Source organism: Mobula birostris (assembly GCF_030028105.1).
Source record: "Mobula birostris isolate sMobBir1 chromosome 11 unlocalized genomic scaffold, sMobBir1.hap1 SUPER_11_unloc_1, whole genome shotgun sequence".
NCBI lineage: Eukaryota > Metazoa > Chordata > Chondrichthyes > Myliobatiformes > Myliobatidae > Mobula > Mobula birostris.
In genome coordinates, this window is record NW_027274037.1 from 389,162 (window position 1) to 413,981 (window position 24,820).

General features: G+C 57.9%; 7 non-coding genes and 1 pseudogene across 7 annotated transcripts; all 8 read right to left on the reverse strand.

The window, feature by feature from the left end:
* Positions 1 to 1,700: 1,700 nt before the first annotated feature.
* LOC140192045 (U2 spliceosomal RNA) lies at positions 1,701 to 1,891 on the reverse strand. The gene has a single exon (XR_011884023.1). It is a non-coding gene; the product is annotated as a U2 spliceosomal RNA (small nuclear RNA).
* A 3,057-nt stretch (positions 1,892 to 4,948) lies between these two features.
* Positions 4,949 to 5,139, reverse strand: LOC140192046 (U2 spliceosomal RNA). The gene has a single exon (XR_011884024.1). It is a non-coding gene; the product is annotated as a U2 spliceosomal RNA (small nuclear RNA).
* A 3,073-nt stretch (positions 5,140 to 8,212) lies between these two features.
* On the reverse strand, positions 8,213 to 8,395 carry LOC140192085 (U2 spliceosomal RNA). Its single transcript, XR_011884060.1, has one exon. It is a non-coding gene; the product is annotated as a U2 spliceosomal RNA (small nuclear RNA).
* A 1,890-nt stretch (positions 8,396 to 10,285) lies between these two features.
* Positions 10,286 to 10,405, reverse strand: LOC140192100 (U2 spliceosomal RNA; annotated as a pseudogene).
* Positions 10,406 to 13,472: 3,067 nt separating this feature from the next.
* Positions 13,473 to 13,663, reverse strand: LOC140192047 (U2 spliceosomal RNA). Its single transcript, XR_011884025.1, has one exon. It is a non-coding gene; the product is annotated as a U2 spliceosomal RNA (small nuclear RNA).
* A 3,075-nt stretch (positions 13,664 to 16,738) lies between these two features.
* On the reverse strand, positions 16,739 to 16,929 carry LOC140192048 (U2 spliceosomal RNA). The gene has a single exon (XR_011884026.1). It is a non-coding gene; the product is annotated as a U2 spliceosomal RNA (small nuclear RNA).
* A 3,071-nt stretch (positions 16,930 to 20,000) lies between these two features.
* On the reverse strand, positions 20,001 to 20,191 carry LOC140192049 (U2 spliceosomal RNA). Its single transcript, XR_011884027.1, has one exon. It is a non-coding gene; the product is annotated as a U2 spliceosomal RNA (small nuclear RNA).
* Positions 20,192 to 23,262: 3,071 nt separating this feature from the next.
* On the reverse strand, positions 23,263 to 23,453 carry LOC140192051 (U2 spliceosomal RNA). Its single transcript, XR_011884028.1, has one exon. It is a non-coding gene; the product is annotated as a U2 spliceosomal RNA (small nuclear RNA).
* Between the last annotated feature and the right edge of the window lie 1,367 nt (positions 23,454 to 24,820).

A 24,820-nucleotide genomic window follows, 5' to 3' on the forward strand; every position in this document is an offset into this window, starting at 1 on the left:
ACATGGAATGCTGAGGGATCTGGCAGGGTCTGTCTCTCTCTCTCTCACTCACTCACTCACTCACTCACTCACTCACTCACTCACTCAATCTCTCTCTCTCACACACACACACACACACACAGAGTCACAGACACACGTGCACACGGAGTGCTGAGGGATCTGCCAAGCTGTACAGAGGGCAGTAAAGGGAGAAGGGCCGAGGCCCTTCATTATGCCTCTGTGCTGACGCCTGAGCAGACTGACTGGTTTTGCAGCGGGGTGGGTGCACGGATGTAGAAACAGGAGGGAGGGCACGGCAGGAGGGAAATGTGTCGCGGGCTGACGGCGGCCCTGTGCCCCACTGCTCTGCAGGTGCGTTTTTGGCCGGCATGGCTCAGTGGTGGAGTGGGTGGGCGCGTGTGCGCGCCGTGGAAGGAAAGGGGTACTGATTATGCCTTGGTTGTGAAACAGGAAACGGATCGGCGAAATGCCTGCCGGAGGGAGGCACAGTGCCGTGCGTGAAGCAGGGGCACGTGGACGGATGTGGCAATTGTGGAGACGTGCGCCAAAGCTGGACGCCGAGTAGGTAGGTGTAAGCATGAGACGTTTGAGTGATCTTGGGGTTTGGGACGTGATTCTGAGCGAGGCTAGAGATGCACTGCACTGCCGATGTATATTGGGGAGGTCTGAGTGGGTGGAGTGGGGGGTTGTGCCTCTGCCTTACCTTGAACGGTGGGCGGGGCTTTGGGGCTGGGGCAGGCAGACGCATCAGAGGAGGCCAGGAGGCCAGGCCAGGCCAGGGCAGGGCAGGTAGGCAGAGTTTTGCTGATGCTATGGCTAGGTGGTGATGCTTGTAGCTGGTCTGTCTGTCTGGGCAGGAGAGCAGCAGTCTTGGCAGTCTGGTGCAGGCGGGGAGGATGCAGGGTGCAGGAGCACCGGGCCCTGTTGTGCCGGCGGCGGCGGCGCCCCGTTGCTCTGTAGCCGGGCTCCATCGGATGCCTCCCTCCCTTCCTTCCTTCCTCCCTCCCGTCCGCGTGCCCTGGCTGCTGGCACACTTGAACGAGCCTGCCTGTCCGACAGGCTGGCTGGCTGCTGGTGAAATTGCAGCAGAGCCAGTGACTCGATATCGTTCGTTCCTTCCTTCCTTCCTTCCTTCCTTCCTTCCTTCCTTCCTTCCTTCGCCCGCCCGTCCATCCGTCCGTCCGTCCGTCCGTCGCGTCCTCCGTTGGCTTCAAGGAGCAGCTGAGAAGCCTGAGCCTGAGAAGTGGAGCGAGTGTGGCGGGACAGAAAAGGTCTTTCGGCCTGCTCCACTTCACTCTGCTTCTGTGCTTGGTGCAGGCAGCAGCCGAGTGAGCAGGCATCAGAATGAGTGCGCCGGTTGAGCAGTTTGCTTCAGGAATGAATGCCAAGGGGCATCTCTCATGAAGTTGCTGCCTTGCCTGCAGCACCTGATCTGGTTGCAGCCCGGATGTGCACTTGATCTTAGCCAAACGGCCCAGATATGATGCCCGTGCTGTTGTTGAGTTGTCTGCACATTGCGTGAGTGAGTGAGTGAGTGAGCTGTATCGACAGACAGACACAGACACAGGAGAGGTGTAGAGCAAGCAGCTCTCCTCTCTCTCCATGTGCGTGCATGCTTGTCTGTGCTGCTGTGCCGCCGCCGCCGCCTGATGGAGCTTTCGTCGTTTTTCTTTTCTTTGCTACTTTGAAATTCCCCAGAAGGGGAGTGCACCGTTCCCAGAGGCACTGCAATACCGGGTCGATGCGTGGAGTGGACGGAGCAAGCCCCTATTCCATCTCCCTGTTCCAAAAATCAATTTAATATATGGTCCCCAGATAAGGGACGTATCAGATATTAAACTGATAAGAACAGATACTACACTTGATCTTAGCCAAAAGGCCGAGAAGCGATGCAGGCGGCCTCTTGAGTCGGCTACATCCTGCCTAGCCTCTGGTGTTTAGATTGAAGCAGGAGGCCTGGCAAAGACCTTGCTGCCCTGGCCCGCTGGCAGCTCTCCCCTAGGTTGTCTGGGATCGGTGGGTGTGCTGGACAGCTGTTGCCTACCTGGTCCGTCCTGAGTGCAACTTGTCAGAGGCTATGTAAAGCTGCCAGTGATCCACCAATCATCTGGGAGTGGGGCCGTACCTACGGGCGCCTACGTCACTGGCACACTGCCTACGTCAAGGCTGCCGGCTTCCTCGGCTGGCTCCCAGGTCGGTCTCAGAGGCTGGCTCAACTTGCACTGCTCTCCTGGTCGTGGGAGGCTGGTCACGCTGTCCTGTCTGCACAAAAGTCTGCAGGGGGAGTGGGAGCAGGCCGCTCGGCCCTTCAAGGGCGTCCCTGCACTCGGCAAAGAGAGCGCGCCTCTCGGCTTTGCGTGCCCCAGCTGGCTGGCGCATCCAGCTGAACGGTCTCCTTCGGAGGCTCTGCCCTCTCCGGGAGGGAGCGAGCGGATGGGACTGCACCGGGCGACAAAGGCAGAGGCCACGTGCGCCGCTCAAGACCGGTTACGAGGTTTGTGGACGTGGCCAAAGTCCGCGGGCAGAAAAGCCTCCTGGCAAGCTTGGGAATAGGAAGATGTCAGCTACAGGTGTGCCTGAGGAGAAACAATGGGTGTGCTCTCCAAGCCGAAGGCTGAAGTGCAGCCATTCACACCTCTGTGCCTTTATTTTGATGTGTGTGGAATTACAATTGTTGAGTGGCTTGAGTTTGTTTCATCTCACAGAAGCTGTAGACTTTGCGTCTGCACAGGCTATCATTGGACACAGTGGTGTCTTCTCCCCTGCTCCCCCACCACCTTTTTTTACCAGGGTGGATGGGGGTGGGTGGGTGTGTGTGTGTGTCTGTCTGTCTCTCTGTGTCTGTCTCTGTCTCTCTCACCCACCGACACAAACACACATGGAATGCTGAGGGATCTGGCAGGGTCGGTCTGTCTCTCTCTCTCACTCACTCAATCTCACACACACACAGAGTCACAGACACACGTGCACACGGGGGTGTGTGGGGGTGGGTGTGTGTGTGTGTTTGTGTGTGTGTGTGTGTCTGTCTCTCTGTGTCTGTCTCTGTCTCTGTCTCTCTCACCCACCGACACAAACACACATGGAATGCTGAGGGATCTGGCAGGGTCTGTCTCTCTCTCTCACTCAATCTCACACACACACAGAGTCACAGACACACGTGCACACGGGGGTGTGTGGAGGTGGGTGTGTGTGTGTGTGTGTGTGTGTGTGTGTCTGTCTGTCTCTCTGTCTCTGTCTCTGTCTCTCTCACCCACCGACACAAACACACATGGAATGCTGAGGGATCTGGCAGGGTCTGTCTCTCTCTCTCTCACTCACTCACTCACTCACTCACTCACTCACTCAATCTCTCTCTCTCACACACACACACACACACAGAGTCACAGACACACGTGCACACGGAGTGCTGAGGGATCTGCCAAGCTGTACAGAGGGCAGTAAAGGGAGAAGGGCCGAGGCCCTTCATTATGCCTCTGTGCTGACGCCTGAGCAGACTGACTGGTTTTGCAGCGGGGTGGGTGCACGGATGTAGAAACAGGAGGGAGGGCACGGCAGGAGGGAAATGTGTCGCGGGCTGACGGCGGCCCTGTGCCCCACTGCTCTGCAGGTGCGTTTTTGGCCGGCATGGCTCAGTGGTGGAGTGGGTGGGCGCGTGTGCGCGCCGTGGAAGGAAAGGGGTACTGATTATGCCTTGGTTGTGAAACAGGAAACGGATCGGCGAAATGCCTGCCGGAGGGAGGCACAGTGCCGTGCGTGAAGCAGGGGCACGTGGACGGATGTGGCAATTGTGGAGACGTGCGCCAAAGCTGGACGCCGAGTAGGTAGGTGTAAGCATGAGACGTTTGAGTGATCTTGGGGTTTGGGACGTGATTCTGAGCGAGGCTAGAGATGCACTGCACTGCCGATGTATATTGGGGAGGTCTGAGTGGGTGGAGTGGGGGGTTGTGCCTCTGCCTTACCTTGAACGGTGGGCGGGGCTTTGGGCCTGGGGCAGGCAGACGCATCAGAGGAGGCCAGGAGGCCAGGCCAGGCCAGGGCAGGGCAGGTAGGCAGAGTTTTGCTGATGCTATGGCTAGGTGGTGATGCTTGTAGCTGGTCTGTCTGTCTGGGCAGGAGAGCAGCAGTCTTGGCAGTCTGGTGCAGGCGGGGAGGATGCAGGGTGCAGGAGCACCGGGCCCTGTTGTGCCGGCGGCGGCGGCGCCCCGTTGCTCTGTAGCCGGGCTCCATCGGATGCCTCCCTCCCTTCCTTCCTTCCTCCCTCCCGTCCGCGTGCCCTGGCTGCTGGCACACTTGAACGAGCCTGCCTGTCCGACAGGCTGGCTGGCTGCTGGTGAAATTGCAGCAGAGCCAGTGACTCGATATCGTTCGTTCCTTCCTTCCTTCCTTCGTTCCTTCCTTCCTTCCTTCCTTCGCCCGCCCGTCCATCCGTCCGTCCGTCCGTCGCGTCCTCCGTTGGCTTCAAGGAGCAGCTGAGAAGCCTGAGCCTGAGAAGTGGAGCGAGTGTGGCGGGACAGAAAAGGTCTTTCGGCCTGCTCCACTTCACTCTGCTTCTGTGCTTGGTGCAGGCAGCAGCCGAGTGAGCAGGCATCAGAATGAGTGCGCCGGTTGAGCAGTTTGCTTCAGGAATGAATGCCAAGGGGCATCTCTCATGAAGTTGCTGCCTTGCCTGCAGCACCTGATCTGGTTGCAGCCCGGATGTGCACTTGATCTTAGCCAAACGGCCCAGATATGATGCCCGTGCTGTTGTTGAGTTGTCTGCACATTGCGTGAGTGAGTGAGTGAGTGAGCTGTATCGACAGACAGACACAGACACAGGAGAGGTGTAGAGCAAGCAGCTCTCCTCTCTCTCCATGTGCGTGCATGCTTGTCTGTGCTGCTGTGCCGCCGCCGCCGCCTGATGGAGCTTTCGTCATTTTTCTTTTCTTTGCTACTTTGAAATTCCCCAGAAGGGGAGTGCACCGTTCCCAGAGGCACTGCAATACCGGGTCGATGCGTGGAGTGGACGGAGCAAGCCCCTATTCCATCTCCCTGTTCCAAAAATCAATTTAATATATGGTCCCCAGATAAGGGACGTATCAGATATTAAACTGATAAGAACAGATACTACACTTGATCTTAGCCAAAAGGCCGAGAAGCGATGCAGGCGGCCTCTTGAGTCGGCTACATCCTGCCTAGCCTCTGGTGTTTAGATTGAAGCAGGAGGCCTGGCAAAGACCTTGCTGCCCTGGCCCGCTGGCAGCTCTCCCCTAGGTTGTCTGGGATCGGTGGGTGTGCTGGACAGCTGTTGCCTACCTGGTCCGTCCTGAGTGCAACTTGTCAGAGGCTATGTAAAGCTGCCAGTGATCCACCAATCATCTGGGAGTGGGGCCGTACCTACGGGCGCCTACGTCACTGGCACACTGCCTACGTCAAGGCTGCCGGCTTCCTCGGCTGGCTCCCAGGTCGGTCTCAGAGGCTGGCTCAACTTGCACTGCTCTCCTGGTCGTGGGAGGCTGGTCACGCTGTCCTGTCTGCACAAAAGTCTGCAGGGGGAGTGGGAGCAGGCCGCTCGGCCCTTCAAGGGCGTCCCTGCACTCGGCAAAGAGAGCGCGCCTCTCGGCTTTGCGTGCCCCAGCTGGCTGGCGCATCCAGCTGAACGGTCTCCTTCGGAGGCTCTGCCCTCTCCGGGAGGGAGCGAGCGGATGGGACTGCACCGGGCGACAAAGGCAGAGGCCACGTGCGCCGCTCAAGACCGGTTACGAGGTTTGTGGACGTGGCCAAAGTCCGCGGGCAGAAAAGCCTCCTGGCAAGCTTGGGAATAGGAAGATGTCAGCTACAGGTGTGCCTGAGGAGAAACAATGGGTGTGCTCTCCAAGCCGAAGGCTGAAGTGCAGCCATTCACACCTCTGTGCCTTTATTTTGATGTGTGTGGAATTACAATTGTTGAGTGGCTTGAGTTTGTTTCATCTCACAGAAGCTGTAGACTTTGCGTCTGCACAGGCTATCATTGGACACAGTGGTGTCTTCTCCCCTGCTCCCCCACCACCTTTTTTTACCAGGGTGGATGGGGGTGGGTGGGTGTGTGTGTGTGTCTGTCTGTCTCTCTGTGTCTGTCTCTGTCTCTCTCACCCACCGACACAAACACACATGGAATGCTGAGGGATCTGGCAGGGTCGGTCTGTCTCTCTCTCTCACTCACTCAATCTCACACACACACAGAGTCACAGACACACGTGCACACGGGGGTGTGTGGGGGTGGGTGTGTGTGTGTGTTTGTGTGTGTGTGTGTGTCTGTCTCTCTGTGTCTGTCTCTGTCTCTGTCTCTCTCACCCACCGACACAAACACACATGGAATGCTGAGGGATCTGGCAGGGTCTGTCTCTCTCTCTCACTCAATCTCACACACACACAGAGTCACAGACACACGTGCACACGGGGGTGTGTGGAGGTGGGTGGGTGTGTGTGTGTGTGTGTGTGTGTGTGTCTGTCTGTCTCTCTGTCTCTGTCTCTGTCTCTCTCACCCACCGACACAAACACACATGGAATGCTGAGGGATCTGGCAGGGTCTGTCTCTCTCTCTCTCACTCACTCACTCACTCACTCACTCACTCACTCACTCACTCAATCTCTCTCTCTCACACACACACACACACACACAGAGTCACAGACACACGTGCACACGGAGTGCTGAGGGATCTGCCAAGCTGTACAGAGGGCAGTAAAGGGAGAAGGGCCGAGGCCCTTCATTATGCCTCTGTGCTGACGCCTGAGCAGACTGACTGGTTTTGCAGCGGGGTGGGTGCACGGATGTAGAAACAGGAGGGAGGGCACGGCAGGAGGGAAATGTGTCGCGGGCTGACGGCGGCCCTGTGCCCCACTGCTCTGCAGGTGCGTTTTTGGCCGGCATGGCTCAGTGGTGGAGTGGGTGGGCGCGTGTGCACGCCGTGGAAGGAAAGGGGTACTGATTATGCCTTGGTTGTGAAACAGGAAACGGATCGGCGAAATGCCTGCCGGAGGGAGGCACAGTGCCGTGCGTGAAGCAGGGGCACGTGGACGGATGTGGCAATTGTGGAGACGTGCGCCAAAGCTGGACGCCGAGTAGGTAGGTGTAAGCATGAGACGTTTGAGTGATCTTGGGGTTTGGGACGTGATTCTGAGCGAGGCTAGAGATGCACTGCACTGCCGATGTATATTGGGGAGGTCTGAGTGGGTGGAGTGGGGGGTTGTGCCTCTGCCTTACCTTGAACGGTGGGCGGGGCTTTGGGCCTGGGGCAGGCAGACGCATCAGAGGAGGCCAGGAGGCCAGGCCAGGCCAGGGCAGGGCAGGTAGGCAGAGTTTTGCTGATGCTATGGCTAGGTGGTGATGCTTGTAGCTGGTCTGTCTGTCTGGGCAGGAGAGCAGCAGTCTTGGCAGTCTGGTGCAGGCGGGGAGGATGCAGGGTGCAGGAGCACCGGGCCCTGTTGTGCCGGCGGCGGCGGCGCCCCGTTGCTCTGTAGCCGGGCTCCATCGGATGCCTCCCTCCCTTCCTTCCTTCCTCCCTCCCGTCCGCGTGCCCTGGCTGCTGGCACACTTGAACGAGCCTGCCTGTCCGACAGGCTGGCTGGCTGCTGGTGAAATTGCAGCAGAGCCAGTGACTCGATATCGTTCGTTCCTTCCTTCCTTCCTTCCTTCCTTCCTTCCTTCCTTCCTTCGCCCGCCCGTCCATCCGTCCGTCCGTCCGTCCGTCGCGTCCTCCGTTGGCTTCAAGGAGCAGCTGAGAAGCCTGAGCCTGAGAAGTGGAGCGAGTGTGGCGGGACAGAAAAGGTCTTTCGGCCTGCTCCACTTCACTCTGCTTCTGTGCTTGGTGCAGGCAGCAGCCGAGTGAGCAGGCATCAGAATGAGTGCGCCGGTTGAGCAGTTTGCTTCAGGAATGAATGCCAAGGGGCATCTCTCATGAAGTTGCTGCCTTGCCTGCAGCACCTGATCTGGTTGCAGCCCGGATGTGCACTTGATCTTAGCCAAACGGCCCAGATATGATGCCCGTGCTGTTGTTGAGTTGTCTGCACATTGCGTGAGTGAGTGAGTGAGTGAGCTGTATCGACAGACAGACACAGACACAGGAGAGGTGTAGAGCAAGCAGCTCTCCTCTCTCTCCATGTGCGTGCATGCTTGTCTGTGCTGCTGTGCCGCCGCCGCCGCCTGATGGAGCTTTCGTCGTTTTTCTTTTCTTTGCTACTTTGAAATTCCCCAGAAGGGGAGTGCACCGTTCCCAGAGGCACTGCAATACCGGGTCGATGCGTGGAGTGGACGGAGCAAGCCCCTATTCCATCTCCCTGTTCCAAAAATCAATTTAATATATGGTCCCCAGATAAGGGACGTATCAGATATTAAACTGATAAGAACAGATTTTTTTTTTTTTTTTTAATTTCAAAATATACTTTATTCAAAAATAAATATATACAGTAAACCATTCAATAACTTTTCATCCTTTACATACGTTTCCATTATACTCAGTAAAATACCCGTGTTTATAGCCACCCATGTGGCACTCCAGTAGTTCAGCTTTGCATCTCATTGTTGAGGGGTATACTCCTCGCCCACCGACCCCTCCCACTCCCACGGGTGGAGAAACCTATACTGTGGTCCTTCCCCACCGGGCCCTTGCGGTGGCTGCACCGAGTTTCAGTGCGTCCCTCAGCACGTACTCCTGCAGCCGAGAGTGTGCCAGTCGGCAGCATTCTCCCACGGACATCTCCATGTGCTGGTAGATGATCAAGTTTCGGGCTGACCAAAGAGCGTCTTTCACCGAGTTGATGATCTGCCAGCAGCACCGGATGTTGGTCTCCGTGTGCGTCCCCGGGAACAGCCCGTAGATCAGAGAGTCCTCTGTCACGCAGCTGCTGGGGATGAAACGTGACACTAGCCCGTCCATCCTCCTCCACACCCTCTTTGCGAACTGGCAGTGTGCAAAGAGGTGGGTCACAGACTCCTCCTCACTGCAGTCCTCCCGTGGGCAGTGGGGTGCGGAGATGACGTTCCGGGCGTACAGGAGGGCTCTGACTGGGAGGGCCCCTCTCCAACAGGGTCAAGTCTGCTCTGGGACAGGTGATCCACCCGGACCAAACCTGTGCTGTACCGGGCAGGAAGATCTCAGACAGCCTCGCGCTGCTGAGGGACACCATCGCCTACGTGCAGGACAGGGGGGTGGACGCCTGCCTGGTCAGCTTGGACCAGGAGAAAGCCTTCGACAGGATATCGCACACGTACATGGCGGACGTGCTCTCCAAAATGGGATTTGGGGAGGGAATCCGGAATTGGATCAGACTGCTCTACACAGACATCCGTAGTGCAGTCCAGGTCAACGGGTGGGAAACAGACAGCTTCCCCATCAGGTCTGGAGTCAGGCAGGGCTGCCCCCTCTCCCCTGTCTTGTTTGTCTGCTGCATAGAACCCTTTGTGGAAGCCATCAGGAGGGATGAGGGCATAAGAGGGGTGACGCTGCCAGGCAGTGGAGGGACCCAAGTGAAAACCTCCCTGTACATGGACGACGTCACCGTCTTCTGCTCTGATCCGAGGTCAGTTCGCAGGTTGATTGGCACCTGCGAACAGTTCGAGCTAGCGTCGGGGGCCAGGGTCAACCGCACGAAGAGCGAAGCCATGCTCTTTGGCAACTGGCCCGACCGATCCAGCGTCCCCTTCACCATCAGGTCTGACCACGTGAAGGTGTTGGGGATCTGGTTCGGAGGGGCGGAGGCGTGCAACAAGAACTGGCAGGAGCGGACTGCCAAGGTGAAACAGAAACTGGGACTGTGGGGAGGGCGCTCCCTGTCGATAACGGGCAAGAACCTGGTCATCAGGTGTGAGGTGCTCTCAGGGCTGCTGTACTTGGCGCAGGTCTGGCCCGTCCCCCGCTCCTACAGCTCGGAAATCACCCGGGCTGTCTTCAGATTCGTCTGGGGATCCAAGATGGAGCGGGTGAGACGGACCGCCATGCACAAGTCCCTGGACAACGGGGGCAAGAACGTCCCCAATGTCGCCCTCACCCTGATGGCCAGCTTCGTATGTGGCTGCATCAGGTTGTGTGTAGAGCCCAGGTATGTGGGCACCAAGTACCACTATGTGCCCAGGTTCTACTTGTCGCCCTGGCTGCGAAGGATGGGTCTGGCCCCACTCCCGCGCAACGCCCCAGTCAGCTGGTCGTTGCCGGCATACCTATCCCACGTAGCAAAGTTCTTCCAGGAGAACGCCTTTGACCACAAGGCCATCAGGCAGTGGTCGGCACGAAGTGTCCTGCAGGCACTGCAGGAGAAGGACGTGATGGACACAGTGGGGTGGTTCCCTGAGCAGACTGTCCAGTTCATCTGGCAAAATGCCTCATCGCCAGATCTCACCAACTGATAAGAACAGATACTACACTTGATCTTAGCCAAAAGGCCGAGAAGCGATGCAGGCGGCCTCTTGAGTCGGCTACATCCTGCCTAGCCTCTGGTGTTTAGATTGAAGCAGGAGGCCTGGCAAAGACCTTGCTGCCCTGGCCCGCTGGCAGCTCTCCCCTAGGTTGTCTGGGATCGGTGGGTGTGCTGGACAGCTGTTGCCTACCTGGTCCGTCCTGAGTGCAACTTGTCAGAGGCTATGTAAAGCTGCCAGTGATCCACCAATCATCTGGGAGTGGGGCCGTACCTACGGGCGCCTACGTCACTGGCACACTGCCTACGTCAAGGCTGCCGGCTTCCTCGGCTGGCTCCCAGGTCGGTCTCAGAGGCTGGCTCAACTTGCACTGCTCTCCTGGTCGTGGGAGGCTGGTCACGCTGTCCTGTCTGCACAAAAGTCTGCAGGGGGAGTGGGAGCAGGCCGCTCGGCCCTTCAAGGGCGTCCCTGCACTCGGCAAAGAGAGCGCGCCTCTCGGCTTTGCGTGCCCCAGCTGGCTGGCGCATCCAGCTGAACGGTCTCCTTCGGAGGCTCTGCCCTCTCCGGGAGGGAGCGAGCGGATGGGACTGCACCGGGCGACAAAGGCAGAGGCCACGTGCGCCGCTCAAGACCGGTTACGAGGTTTGTGGACGTGGCCAAAGTCCGCGGGCAGAAAAGCCTCCTGGCAAGCTTGGGAATAGGAAGATGTCAGCTACAGGTGTGCCTGAGGAGAAACAATGGGTGTGCTCTCCAAGCCGAAGGCTGAAGTGCAGCCATTCACACCTCTGTGCCTTTATTTTGATGTGTGTGGAATTACAATTGTTGAGTGGCTTGAGTTTGTTTCATCTCACAGAAGCTGTAGACTTTGCGTCTGCACAGGCTATCATTGGACACAGTGGTGTCTTCTCCCCTGCTCCCCCACCACCTTTTTTTACCAGGGTGGATGGGGGTGGGTGGGTGTGTGTGTGTGTCTGTCTGTCTCTCTGTGTCTGTCTCTGTCTCTCTCACCCACCGACACAAACACACATGGAATGCTGAGGGATCTGGCAGGGTCGGTCTGTCTCTCTCTCTCACTCACTCAATCTCACACACACACAGAGTCACAGACACACGTGCACACGGGGGTGTGTGGGGGTGGGTGTGTGTGTGTGTTTGTGTGTGTGTGTGTGTCTGTCTCTCTGTGTCTGTCTCTGTCTCTGTCTCTCTCACCCACCGACACAAACACACATGGAATGCTGAGGGATCTGGCAGGGTCTGTCTCTCTCTCTCACTCAATCTCACACACACACAGAGTCACAGACACACGTGCACACGGGGGTGTGTGGAGGTGGGTGGGTGTGTGTGTGTGTGTGTGTGTGTGTCTGTCTGTCTCTCTGTCTCTGTCTCTGTCTCTCTCACCCACCGACACAAACACACATGGAATGCTGAGGGATCTGGCAGGGTCTGTCTCTCTCTCTCTCACTCACTCACTCACTCACTCACTCACTCACTCACTCAATCTCTCTCTCTCACACACACACACACACACACAGAGTCACAGACACACGTGCACACGGAGTGCTGAGGGATCTGCCAAGCTGTACAGAGGGCAGTAAAGGGAGAAGGGCCGAGGCCCTTCATTATGCCTCTGTGCTGACGCCTGAGCAGACTGACTGGTTTTGCAGCGGGGTGGGTGCACGGATGTAGAAACAGGAGGGAGGGCACGGCAGGAGGGAAATGTGTCGCGGGCTGACGGCGGCCCTGTGCCCCACTGCTCTGCAGGTGCGTTTTTGGCCGGCATGGCTCAGTGGTGGAGTGGGTGGGCGCGTGTGCGCGCCGTGGAAGGAAAGGGGTACTGATTATGCCTTGGTTGTGAAACAGGAAACGGATCGGCGAAATGCCTGCCGGAGGGAGGCACAGTGCCGTGCGTGAAGCAGGGGCACGTGGACGGATGTGGCAATTGTGGAGACGTGCGCCAAAGCTGGACGCCGAGTAGGTAGGTGTAAGCATGAGACGTTTGAGTGATCTTGGGGTTTGGGACGTGATTCTGAGCGAGGCTAGAGATGCACTGCACTGCCGATGTATATTGGGGAGGTCTGAGTGGGTGGAGTGGGGGGTTGTGCCTCTGCCTTACCTTGAACGGTGGGCGGGGCTTTGGGCCTGGGGCAGGCAGACGCATCAGAGGAGGCCAGGAGGCCAGGCCAGGCCAGGGCAGGGCAGGTAGGCAGAGTTTTGCTGATGCTATGGCTAGGTGGTGATGCTTGTAGCTGGTCTGTCTGTCTGGGCAGGAGAGCAGCAGTCTTGGCAGTCTGGTGCAGGCGGGGAGGATGCAGGGTGCAGGAGCACCGGGCCCTGTTGTGCCGGCGGCGGCGGCGCCCCGTTGCTCTGTAGCCGGGCTCCATCGGATGCCTCCCTCCCTTCCTTCCTTCCTCCCTCCCGTCCGCGTGCCCTGGCTGCTGGCACACTTGAACGAGCCTGCCTGTCCGACAGGCTGGCTGGCTGCTGGTGAAATTGCAGCAGAGCCAGTGACTCGATATCGTTCGTTCCTTCCTTCCTTCCTTCCTTCCTTCCTTCCTTCCTTCCTTCGCCCGCCCGTCCATCCGTCCGTCCGTCCGTCCGTCGCGTCCTCCGTTGGCTTCAAGGAGCAGCTGAGAAGCCTGAGCCTGAGAAGTGGAGCGAGTGTGGCGGGACAGAAAAGGTCTTTCGGCCTGCTCCACTTCACTCTGCTTCTGTGCTTGGTGCAGGCAGCAGCCGAGTGAGCAGGCATCAGAATGAGTGCGCCGGTTGAGCAGTTTGCTTCAGGAATGAATGCCAAGGGGCATCTCTCATGAAGTTGCTGCCTTGCCTGCAGCACCTGATCTGGTTGCAGCCCGGATGTGCACTTGATCTTAGCCAAACGGCCCAGATATGATGCCCGTGCTGTTGTTGAGTTGTCTGCACATTGCGTGAGTGAGTGAGTGAGTGAGCTGTATCGACAGACAGACACAGACACAGGAGAGGTGTAGAGCAAGCAGCTCTCCTCTCTCTCCATGTGCGTGCATGCTTGTCTGTGCTGCTGTGCCGCCGCCGCCGCCTGATGGAGCTTTCGTCGTTTTTCTTTTCTTTGCTACTTTGAAATTCCCCAGAAGGGGAGTGCACCGTTCCCAGAGGCACTGCAATACCGGGTCGATGCGTGGAGTGGACGGAGCAAGCCCCTATTCCATCTCCCTGTTCCAAAAATCAATTTAATATATGGTCCCCAGATAAGGGACGTATCAGATATTAAACTGATAAGAACAGATACTACACTTGATCTTAGCCAAAAGGCCGAGAAGCGATGCAGGCGGCCTCTTGAGTCGGCTACATCCTGCCTAGCCTCTGGTGTTTAGATTGAAGCAGGAGGCCTGGCAAAGACCTTGCTGCCCTGGCCCGCTGGCAGCTCTCCCCTAGGTTGTCTGGGATCGGTGGGTGTGCTGGACAGCTGTTGCCTACCTGGTCCGTCCTGAGTGCAACTTGTCAGAGGCTATGTAAAGCTGCCAGTGATCCACCAATCATCTGGGAGTGGGGCCGTACCTACGGGCGCCTACGTCACTGGCACACTGCCTACGTCAAGGCTGCCGGCTTCCTCGGCTGGCTCCCAGGTCGGTCTCAGAGGCTGGCTCAACTTGCACTGCTCTCCTGGTCGTGGGAGGCTGGTCACGCTGTCCTGTCTGCACAAAAGTCTGCAGGGGGAGTGGGAGCAGGCCGCTCGGCCCTTCAAGGGCGTCCCTGCACTCGGCAAAGAGAGCGCGCCTCTCGGCTTTGCGTGCCCCAGCTGGCTGGCGCATCCAGCTGAACGGTCTCCTTCGGAGGCTCTGCCCTCTCCGGGAGGGAGCGAGCGGATGGGACTGCACCGGGCGACAAAGGCAGAGGCCACGTGCGCCGCTCAAGACCGGTTACGAGGTTTGTGGACGTGGCCAAAGTCCGCGGGCAGAAAAGCCTCCTGGCAAGCTTGGGAATAGGAAGATGTCAGCTACAGGTGTGCCTGAGGAGAAACAATGGGTGTGCTCTCCAAGCCGAAGGCTGAAGTGCAGCCATTCACACCTCTGTGCCTTTATTTTGATGTGTGTGGAATTACAATTGTTGAGTGGCTTGAGTTTGTTTCATCTCACAGAAGCTGTAGACTTTGCGTCTGCACAGGCTATCATTGGACACAGTGGTGTCTTCTCCCCTGCTCCCCCACCACCTTTTTTTACCAGGGTGGATGGGGGTGGGTGGGTGTGTGTGTGTGTCTGTCTGTCTCTCTGTGTCTGTCTCTGTCTCTCTCACCCACCGACACAAACACACATGGAATGCTGAGGGATCTGGCAGGGTCGGTCTGTCTCTCTCTCTCACTCACTCAATCTCACACACACACAGAGTCACAGACACACGTGCACACGGGGGTGTGTGGGGGTGGGTGTGTGTGTGTGTTTGTGTGTGTGTGTGTGTCTGTCTCTCTGTGTCTGTCTCTGTCTCTGTCTCTCTCACCCACCGACACAAACACACATGGAATGCTGAGGGATCTGGCAGGGTCTGTCTCTCTCTCTCACTCAATCTCACACACACACAGAGTCACAGACACACGTGCACACGGGGGTGTGTGGAGGTGGGTGGGTGTGTGTGTGTGTGTGTGTGTGTGTCTGTCTGTCTCTCTGTCTCTGTCTCTGTCTCTCTCACCCACCGACACAAACACACATGGAATGCTGAGGGATCTGGCAGGGTCTGTCTCTCTCTCTCTCACTCACTCACTCACTCACTCACTCACTCACTCACTCACTCAATCTCTCTCTCTCACACACACACACACACACACAGAGTCACAGACACACGTGCACACGGAGTGCTGAGGGATCTGCCAAGCTGTACAGAGGGCAGTAAAGGGAGAAGGGCCGAGGCCCTTCATTATGCCTCTGTGCTGACGCCTGAGCAGACTGACTGGTTTTGCAGCGGGGTGGGTGCACGGATGTAGAAACAGGAGGGAGGGCACGGCAGGAGGGAAATGTGTCGCGGGCTGACGGCGGCCCTGTGCCCCACTGCTCTGCAGGTGCGTTTTTGGCCGGCATGGCTCAGTGGTGGAGTGGGTGGGCGCGTGTGCGCGCCGTGGAAGGAAAGGGGTACTGATTATGCCTTGGTTGTGAAACAGGAAACGGATCGGCGAAATGCCTGCCGGAGGGAGGCACAGTGCCGTGCGTGAAGCAGGGGCACGTGGACGGATGTGGCAATTGTGGAGACGTGCGCCAAAGCTGGACGCCGAGTAGGTAGGTGTAAGCATGAGACGTTTGAGTGATCTTGGGGTTTGGGACGTGATTCTGAGCGAGGCTAGAGATGCACTGCACTGCCGATGTATATTGGGGAGGTCTGAGTGGGTGGAGTGGGGGGTTGTGCCTCTGCCTTACCTTGAACGGTGGGCGGGGCTTTGGGCCTGGGGCAGGCAGACGCATCAGAGGAGGCCAGGAGGCCAGGCCAGGCCAGGGCAGGGCAGGTAGGCAGAGTTTTGCTGATGCTATGGCTAGGTGGTGATGCTTGTAGCTGGTCTGTCTGTCTGGGCAGGAGAGCAGCAGTCTTGGCAGTCTGGTGCAGGCGGGGAGGATGCAGGGTGCAGGAGCACCGGGCCCTGTTGTGCCGGCGGCGGCGGCGCCCCGTTGCTCTGTAGCCGGGCTCCATCGGATGCCTCCCTCCCTTCCTTCCTTCCTCCCTCCCGTCCGCGTGCCCTGGCTGCTGGCACACTTGAACGAGCCTGCCTGTCCGACAGGCTGGCTGGCTGCTGGTGAAATTGCAGCAGAGCCAGTGACTCGATATCGTTCGTTCCTTCCTTCCTTCCTTCCTTCCTTCCTTCCTTCCTTCCTTCGCCCGCCCGTCCATCCGTCCGTCCGTCCGTCCGTCCGTCGCGTCCTCCGTTGGCTTCAAGGAGCAGCTGAGAAGCCTGAGCCTGAGAAGTGGAGCGAGTGTGGCGGGACAGAAAAGGTCTTTCGGCCTGCTCCACTTCACTCTGCTTCTGTGCTTGGTGCAGGCAGCAGCCGAGTGAGCAGGCATCAGAATGAGTGCGCCGGTTGAGCAGTTTGCTTCAGGAATGAATGCCAAGGGGCATCTCTCATGAAGTTGCTGCCTTGCCTGCAGCACCTGATCTGGTTGCAGCCCGGATGTGCACTTGATCTTAGCCAAACGGCCCAGATATGATGCCCGTGCTGTTGTTGAGTTGTCTGCACATTGCGTGAGTGAGTGAGTGAGTGAGCTGTATCGACAGACAGACACAGACACAGGAGAGGTGTAGAGCAAGCAGCTCTCCTCTCTCTCCATGTGCGTGCATGCTTGTCTGTGCTGCTGTGCCGCCGCCGCCGCCTGATGGAGCTTTCGTCGTTTTTCTTTTCTTTGCTACTTTGAAATTCCCCAGAAGGGGAGTGCACCGTTCCCAGAGGCACTGCAATACCGGGTCGATGCGTGGAGTGGACGGAGCAAGCCCCTATTCCATCTCCCTGTTCCAAAAATCAATTTAATATATGGTCCCCAGATAAGGGACGTATCAGATATTAAACTGATAAGAACAGATACTACACTTGATCTTAGCCAAAAGGCCGAGAAGCGATGCAGGCGGCCTCTTGAGTCGGCTACATCCTGCCTAGCCTCTGGTGTTTAGATTGAAGCAGGAGGCCTGGCAAAGACCTTGCTGCCCTGGCCCGCTGGCAGCTCTCCCCTAGGTTGTCTGGGATCGGTGGGTGTGCTGGACAGCTGTTGCCTACCTGGTCCGTCCTGAGTGCAACTTGTCAGAGGCTATGTAAAGCTGCCAGTGATCCACCAATCATCTGGGAGTGGGGCCGTACCTACGGGCGCCTACGTCACTGGCACACTGCCTACGTCAAGGCTGCCGGCTTCCTCGGCTGGCTCCCAGGTCGGTCTCAGAGGCTGGCTCAACTTGCACTGCTCTCCTGGTCGTGGGAGGCTGGTCACGCTGTCCTGTCTGCACAAAAGTCTGCAGGGGGAGTGGGAGCAGGCCGCTCGGCCCTTCAAGGGCGTCCCTGCACTCGGCAAAGAGAGCGCGCCTCTCGGCTTTGCGTGCCCCAGCTGGCTGGCGCATCCAGCTGAACGGTCTCCTTCGGAGGCTCTGCCCTCTCCGGGAGGGAGCGAGCGGATGGGACTGCACCGGGCGACAAAGGCAGAGGCCACGTGCGCCGCTCAAGACCGGTTACGAGGTTTGTGGACGTGGCCAAAGTCCGCGGGCAGAAAAGCCTCCTGGCAAGCTTGGGAATAGGAAGATGTCAGCTACAGGTGTGCCTGAGGAGAAACAATGGGTGTGCTCTCCAAGCCGAAGGCTGAAGTGCAGCCATTCACACCTCTGTGCCTTTATTTTGATGTGTGTGGAATTACAATTGTTGAGTGGCTTGAGTTTGTTTCATCTCACAGAAGCTGTAGACTTTGCGTCTGCACAGGCTATCATTGGACACAGTGGTGTCTTCTCCCCTGCTCCCCCACCACCTTTTTTTACCAGGGTGGATGGGGGTGGGTGGGTGTGTGTGTGTGTCTGTCTGTCTCTCTGTGTCTGTCTCTGTCTCTCTCACCCACCGACACAAACACACATGGAATGCTGAGGGATCTGGCAGGGTCGGTCTGTCTCTCTCTCTCACTCACTCAATCTCACACACACACAGAGTCACAGACACACGTGCACACGGGGGTGTGTGGGGGTGGGTGTGTGTGTGTGTTTGTGTGTGTGTGTGTGTCTGTCTCTCTGTGTCTGTCTCTGTCTCTGTCTCTCTCACCCACCGACACAAACACACATGGAATGCTGAGGGATCTGGCAGGGTCTGTCTCTCTCTCTCACTCAATCTCACACACACACAGAGTCACAGACACACGTGCACACGGGGGTGTGTGGAGGTGGGTGGGTGTGTGTGTGTGTGTGTGTGTGTGTCTGTCTGTCTCTCTGTCTCTGTCTCTGTCTCTCTCACCCACCGACACAAACACACATGGAATGCTGAGGGATCTGGCAGGGTCTGTCTCTCTCTCTCTCACTCACTCACTCACTCACTCACTCACTCACTCACTCACTCAATCTCTCTCTCTCACACACACACACACACACACAGAGTCACAGACACACGTGCACACGGAGTGCTGAGGGATCTGCCAAGCTGTACAGAGGGCAGTAAAGGGAGAAGGGCCGAGGCCCTTCATTATGCCTCTGTGCTGACGCCTGAGCAGACTGACTGGTTTTGCAGCGGGGTGGGTGCACGGATGTAGAAACAGGAGGGAGGGCACGGCAGGAGGGAAATGTGTCGCGGGCTGACGGCGGCCCTGTGCCCCACTGCTCTGCAGGTGCGTTTTTGGCCGGCATGGCTCAGTGGTGGAGTGGGTGGGCGCGTGTGCGCGCCGTGGAAGGAAAGGGGTACTGATTATGCCTTGGTTGTGAAACAGGAAACGGATCGGCGAAATGCCTGCCGGAGGGAGGCACAGTGCCGTGCGTGAAGCAGGGGCACGTGGACGGATGTGGCAATTGTGGAGACGTGCGCCAAAGCTGGACGCCGAGTAGGTAGGTGTAAGCATGAGACGTTTGAGTGATCTTGGGGTTTGGGACGTGATTCTGAGCGAGGCTAGAGATGCACTGCACTGCCGATGTATATTGGGGAGGTCTGAGTGGGTGGAGTGGGGGGTTGTGCCTCTGCCTTACCTTGAACGGTGGGCGGGGCTTTGGGCCTGGGGCAGGCAGACGCATCAGAGGAGGCCAGGAGGCCAGGCCAGGCCAGGGCAGGGCAGGTAGGCAGAGTTTTGCTGATGCTATGGCTAGGTGGTGATGCTTGTAGCTGGTCTGTCTGTCTGGGCAGGAGAGCAGCAGTCTTGGCAGTCTGGTGCAGGCGGGGAGGATGCAGGGTGCAGGAGCACCGGGCCCTGTTGTGCCGGCGGCGGCGGCGCCCCGTTGCTCTGTAGCCGGGCTCCATCGGATGCCTCCCTCCCTTCCTTCCTTCCTCCCTCCCGTCCGCGTGCCCTGGCTGCTGGCACACTTGAACGAGCCTGCCTGTCCGACAGGCTGGCTGGCTGCTGGTGAAATTGCAGCAGAGCCAGTGACTCGATATCGTTCGTTCCTTCCTTCCTTCCTTCCTTCCTTCCTTCCTTCCTTCCTTCGCCCGCCCGTCCATCCGTCCGTCCGTCCGTCCGTCGCGTCCTCCGTTGGCTTCAAGGAGCAGCTGAGAAGCCTGAGCCTGAGAAGTGGAGCGAGTGTGGCGGGACAGAAAAGGTCTTTCGGCCTGCTCCACTTCACTCTGCTTCTGTGCTTGGTGCAGGCAGCAGCCGAGTGAGCAGGCATCAGAATGAGTGCGCCGGTTGAGCAGTTTGCTTCAGGAATGAATGCCAAGGGGCATCTCTCATGAAGTTGCTGCCTTGCCTGCAGCACCTGATCTGGTTGCAGCCCGGATGTGCACTTGATCTTAGCCAAACGGCCCAGATATGATGCCCGTGCTGTTGTTGAGTTGTCTGCACATTGCGTGAGTGAGTGAGTGAGTGAGCTGTATCGACAGACAGACACAGACACAGGAGAGGTGTAGAGCAAGCAGCTCTCCTCTCTCTCCATGTGCGTGCATGCTTGTCTGTGCTGCTGTGCCGCCGCCGCCGCCTGATGGAGCTTTCGTCGTTTTTCTTTTCTTTGCTACTTTGAAATTCCCCAGAAGGGGAGTGCACCGTTCCCAGAGGCACTGCAATACCGGGTCGATGCGTGGAGTGGACGGAGCAAGCCCCTATTCCATCTCCCTGTTCCAAAAATCAATTTAATATATGGTCCCCAGATAAGGGACGTATCAGATATTAAACTGATAAGAACAGATACTACACTTGATCTTAGCCAAAAGGCCGAGAAGCGATGCAGGCGGCCTCTTGAGTCGGCTACATCCTGCCTAGCCTCTGGTGTTTAGATTGAAGCAGGAGGCCTGGCAAAGACCTTGCTGCCCTGGCCCGCTGGCAGCTCTCCCCTAGGTTGTCTGGGATCGGTGGGTGTGCTGGACAGCTGTTGCCTACCTGGTCCGTCCTGAGTGCAACTTGTCAGAGGCTATGTAAAGCTGCCAGTGATCCACCAATCATCTGGGAGTGGGGCCGTACCTACGGGCGCCTACGTCACTGGCACACTGCCTACGTCAAGGCTGCCGGCTTCCTCGGCTGGCTCCCAGGTCGGTCTCAGAGGCTGGCTCAACTTGCACTGCTCTCCTGGTCGTGGGAGGCTGGTCACGCTGTCCTGTCTGCACAAAAGTCTGCAGGGGGAGTGGGAGCAGGCCGCTCGGCCCTTCAAGGGCGTCCCTGCACTCGGCAAAGAGAGCGCGCCTCTCGGCTTTGCGTGCCCCAGCTGGCTGGCGCATCCAGCTGAACGGTCTCCTTCGGAGGCTCTGCCCTCTCCGGGAGGGAGCGAGCGGATGGGACTGCACCGGGCGACAAAGGCAGAGGCCACGTGCGCCGCTCAAGACCGGTTACGAGGTTTGTGGACGTGGCCAAAGTCCGCGGGCAGAAAAGCCTCCTGGCAAGCTTGGGAATAGGAAGATGTCAGCTACAGGTGTGCCTGAGGAGAAACAATGGGTGTGCTCTCCAAGCCGAAGGCTGAAGTGCAGCCATTCACACCTCTGTGCCTTTATTTTGATGTGTGTGGAATTACAATTGTTGAGTGGCTTGAGTTTGTTTCATCTCACAGAAGCTGTAGACTTTGCGTCTGCACAGGCTATCATTGGACACAGTGGTGTCTTCTCCCCTGCTCCCCCACCACCTTTTTTTACCAGGGTGGATGGGGGTGGGTGGGTGTGTGTGTGTGTCTGTCTGTCTCTCTGTGTCTGTCTCTGTCTCTCTCACCCACCGACACAAACACACATGGAATGCTGAGGGATCTGGCAGGGTCGGTCTGTCTCTCTCTCTCACTCACTCAATCTCACACACACACAGAGTCACAGACACACGTGCACACGGGGGTGTGTGGGGGTGGGTGTGTGTGTGTGTTTGTGTGTGTGTGTGTGTCTGTCTCTCTGTGTCTGTCTCTGTCTCTGTCTCTCTCACCCACCGACACAAACACACATGGAATGCTGAGGGATCTGGCAGGGTCTGTCTCTCTCTCTCACTCAATCTCACACACACACAGAGTCACAGACACACGTGCACACGGGGGTGTGTGGAGGTGGGTGGGTGTGTGTGTGTGTGTGTGTGTGTGTCTGTCTGTCTCTCTGTCTCTGTCTCTGTCTCTCTCACCCACCGACACAAACACACATGGAATGCTGAGGGATCTGGCAGGGTCTGTCTCTCTCTCTCTCACTCACTCACTCACTCACTCACTCACTCACTCACTCACTCAATCTCTCTCTCTCACACACACACACACACACACAGAGTCACAGACACACGTGCACACGGAGTGCTGAGGGATCTGCCAAGCTGTACAGAGGGCAGTAAAGGGAGAAGGGCCGAGGCCCTTCATTATGCCTCTGTGCTGACGCCTGAGCAGACTGACTGGTTTTGCAGCGGGGTGGGTGCACGGATGTAGAAACAGGAGGGAGGGCACGGCAGGAGGGAAATGTGTCGCGGGCTGACGGCGGCCCTGTGCCCCACTGCTCTGCAGGTGCGTTTTTGGCCGGCATGGCTCAGTGGTGGAGTGGGTGGGCGCGTGTGCGCGCCGTGGAAGGAAAGGGGTACTGATTATGCCTTGGTTGTGAAACAGGAAACGGATCGGCGAAATGCCTGCCGGAGGGAGGCACAGTGCCGTGCGTGAAGCAGGGGCACGTGGACGGATGTGGCAATTGTGGAGACGTGCGCCAAAGCTGGACGCCGAGTAGGTAGGTGTAAGCATGAGACGTTTGAGTGATCTTGGGGTTTGGGACGTGATTCTGAGCGAGGCTAGAGATGCACTGCACTGCCGATGTATATTGGGGAGGTCTGAGTGGGTGGAGTGGGGGGTTGTGCCTCTGCCTTACCTTGAACGGTGGGCGGGGCTTTGGGCCTGGGGCAGGCAGACGCATCAGAGGAGGCCAGGAGGCCAGGCCAGGCCAGGGCAGGGCAGGTAGGCAGAGTTTTGCTGATGCTATGGCTAGGTGGTGATGCTTGTAGCTGGTCTGTCTGTCTGGGCAGGAGAGCAGCAGTCTTGGCAGTCTGGTGCAGGCGGGGAGGATGCAGGGTGCAGGAGCACCGGGCCCTGTTGTGCCGGCGGCGGCGGCGCCCCGTTGCTCTGTAGCCGGGCTCCATCGGATGCCTCCCTCCCTTCCTTCCTTCCTCCCTCCCGTCCGCGTGCCCTGGCTGCTGGCACACTTGAACGAGCCTGCCTGTCCGACAGGCTGGCTGGCTGCTGGTGAAATTGCAGCAGAGCCAGTGACTCGATATCGTTCGTTCCTTCCTTCCTTCCTTCCTTCCTTCCTTCCTTCCTTCCTTCGCCCGCCCGTCCATCCGTCCGTCCGTCCGTCCGTCGCGTCCTCCGTTGGCTTCAAGGAGCAGCTGAGAAGCCTGAGCCTGAGAAGTGGAGCGAGTGTGGCGGGACAGAAAAGGTCTTTCGGCCTGCTCCACTTCACTCTGCTTCTGTGCTTGGTGCAGGCAGCAGCCGAGTGAGCAGGCATCAGAATGAGTGCGCCGGTTGAGCAGTTTGCTTCAGGAATGAATGCCAAGGGGCATCTCTCATGAAGTTGCTGCCTTGCCTGCAGCACCTGATCTGGTTGCAGCCCGGATGTGCACTTGATCTTAGCCAAACGGCCCAGATATGATGCCCGTGCTGTTGTTGAGTTGTCTGCACATTGCGTGAGTGAGTGAGTGAGTGAGCTGTATCGACAGACAGACACAGACACAGGAGAGGTGTAGAGCAAGCAGCTCTCCTCTCTCTCCATGTGCGTGCATGCTTGTCTGTGCTGCTGTGCCGCCGCCGCCGCCTGATGGAGCTTTCGTCGTTTTTCTTTTCTTTGCTACTTTGAAATTCCCCAGAAGGGGAGTGCACCGTTCCCAGAGGCACTGCAATACCGGGTCGATGCGTGGAGTGGACGGAGCAAGCCCCTATTCCATCTCCCTGTTCCAAAAATCAATTTAATATATGGTCCCCAGATAAGGGACGTATCAGATATTAAACTGATAAGAACAGATACTACACTTGATCTTAGCCAAAAGGCCGAGAAGCGATGCAGGCGGCCTCTTGAGTCGGCTACATCCTGCCTAGCCTCTGGTGTTTAGATTGAAGCAGGAGGCCTGGCAAAGACCTTGCTGCCCTGGCCCGCTGGCAGCTCTCCCCTAGGTTGTCTGGGATCGGTGGGTGTGCTGGACAGCTGTTGCCTACCTGGTCCGTCCTGAGTGCAACTTGTCAGAGGCTATGTAAAGCTGCCAGTGATCCACCAATCATCTGGGAGTGGGGCCGTACCTACGGGCGCCTACGTCACTGGCACACTGCCTACGTCAAGGCTGCCGGCTTCCTCGGCTGGCTCCCAGGTCGGTCTCAGAGGCTGGCTCAACTTGCACTGCTCTCCTGGTCGTGGGAGGCTGGTCACGCTGTCCTGTCTGCACAAAAGTCTGCAGGGGGAGTGGGAGCAGGCCGCTCGGCCCTTCAAGGGCGTCCCTGCACTCGGCAAAGAGAGCGCGCCTCTCGGCTTTGCGTGCCCCAGCTGGCTGGCGCATCCAGCTGAACGGTCTCCTTCGGAGGCTCTGCCCTCTCCGGGAGGGAGCGAGCGGATGGGACTGCACCGGGCGACAAAGGCAGAGGCCACGTGCGCCGCTCAAGACCGGTTACGAGGTTTGTGGACGTGGCCAAAGTCCGCGGGCAGAAAAGCCTCCTGGCAAGCTTGGGAATAGGAAGATGTCAGCTACAGGTGTGCCTGAGGAGAAACAATGGGTGTGCTCTCCAAGCCGAAGGCTGAAGTGCAGCCATTCACACCTCTGTGCCTTTATTTTGATGTGTGTGGAATTACAATTGTTGAGTGGCTTGAGTTTGTTTCATCTCACAGAAGCTGTAGACTTTGCGTCTGCACAGGCTATCATTGGACACAGTGGTGTCTTCTCCCCTGCTCCCCCACCACCTTTTTTTACCAGGGTGGATGGGGGTGGGTGGGTGTGTGTGTGTGTCTGTCTGTCTCTCTGTGTCTGTCTCTGTCTCTCTCACCCACCGACACAAACACACATGGAATGCTGAGGGATCTGGCAGGGTCGGTCTGTCTCTCTCTCTCACTCACTCAATCTCACACACACACAGAGTCACAGACACACGTGCACACGGGGGTGTGTGGGGGTGGGTGTGTGTGTGTGTTTGTGTGTGTGTGTGTGTCTGTCTCTCTGTGTCTGTCTCTGTCTCTGTCTCTCTCACCCACCGACACAAACACACATGGAATGCTGAGGGATCTGGCAGGGTCTGTCTCTCTCTCTCACTCAATCTCACACACACACAGAGTCACAGACACACGTGCACACGGGGGTGTGTGGAGGTGGGTGGGTGTGTGTGTGTGTGTGTGTGTGTGTGTCTGTCTGTCTCTCTGTCTCTGTCTCTGTCTCTCTCACCCACCG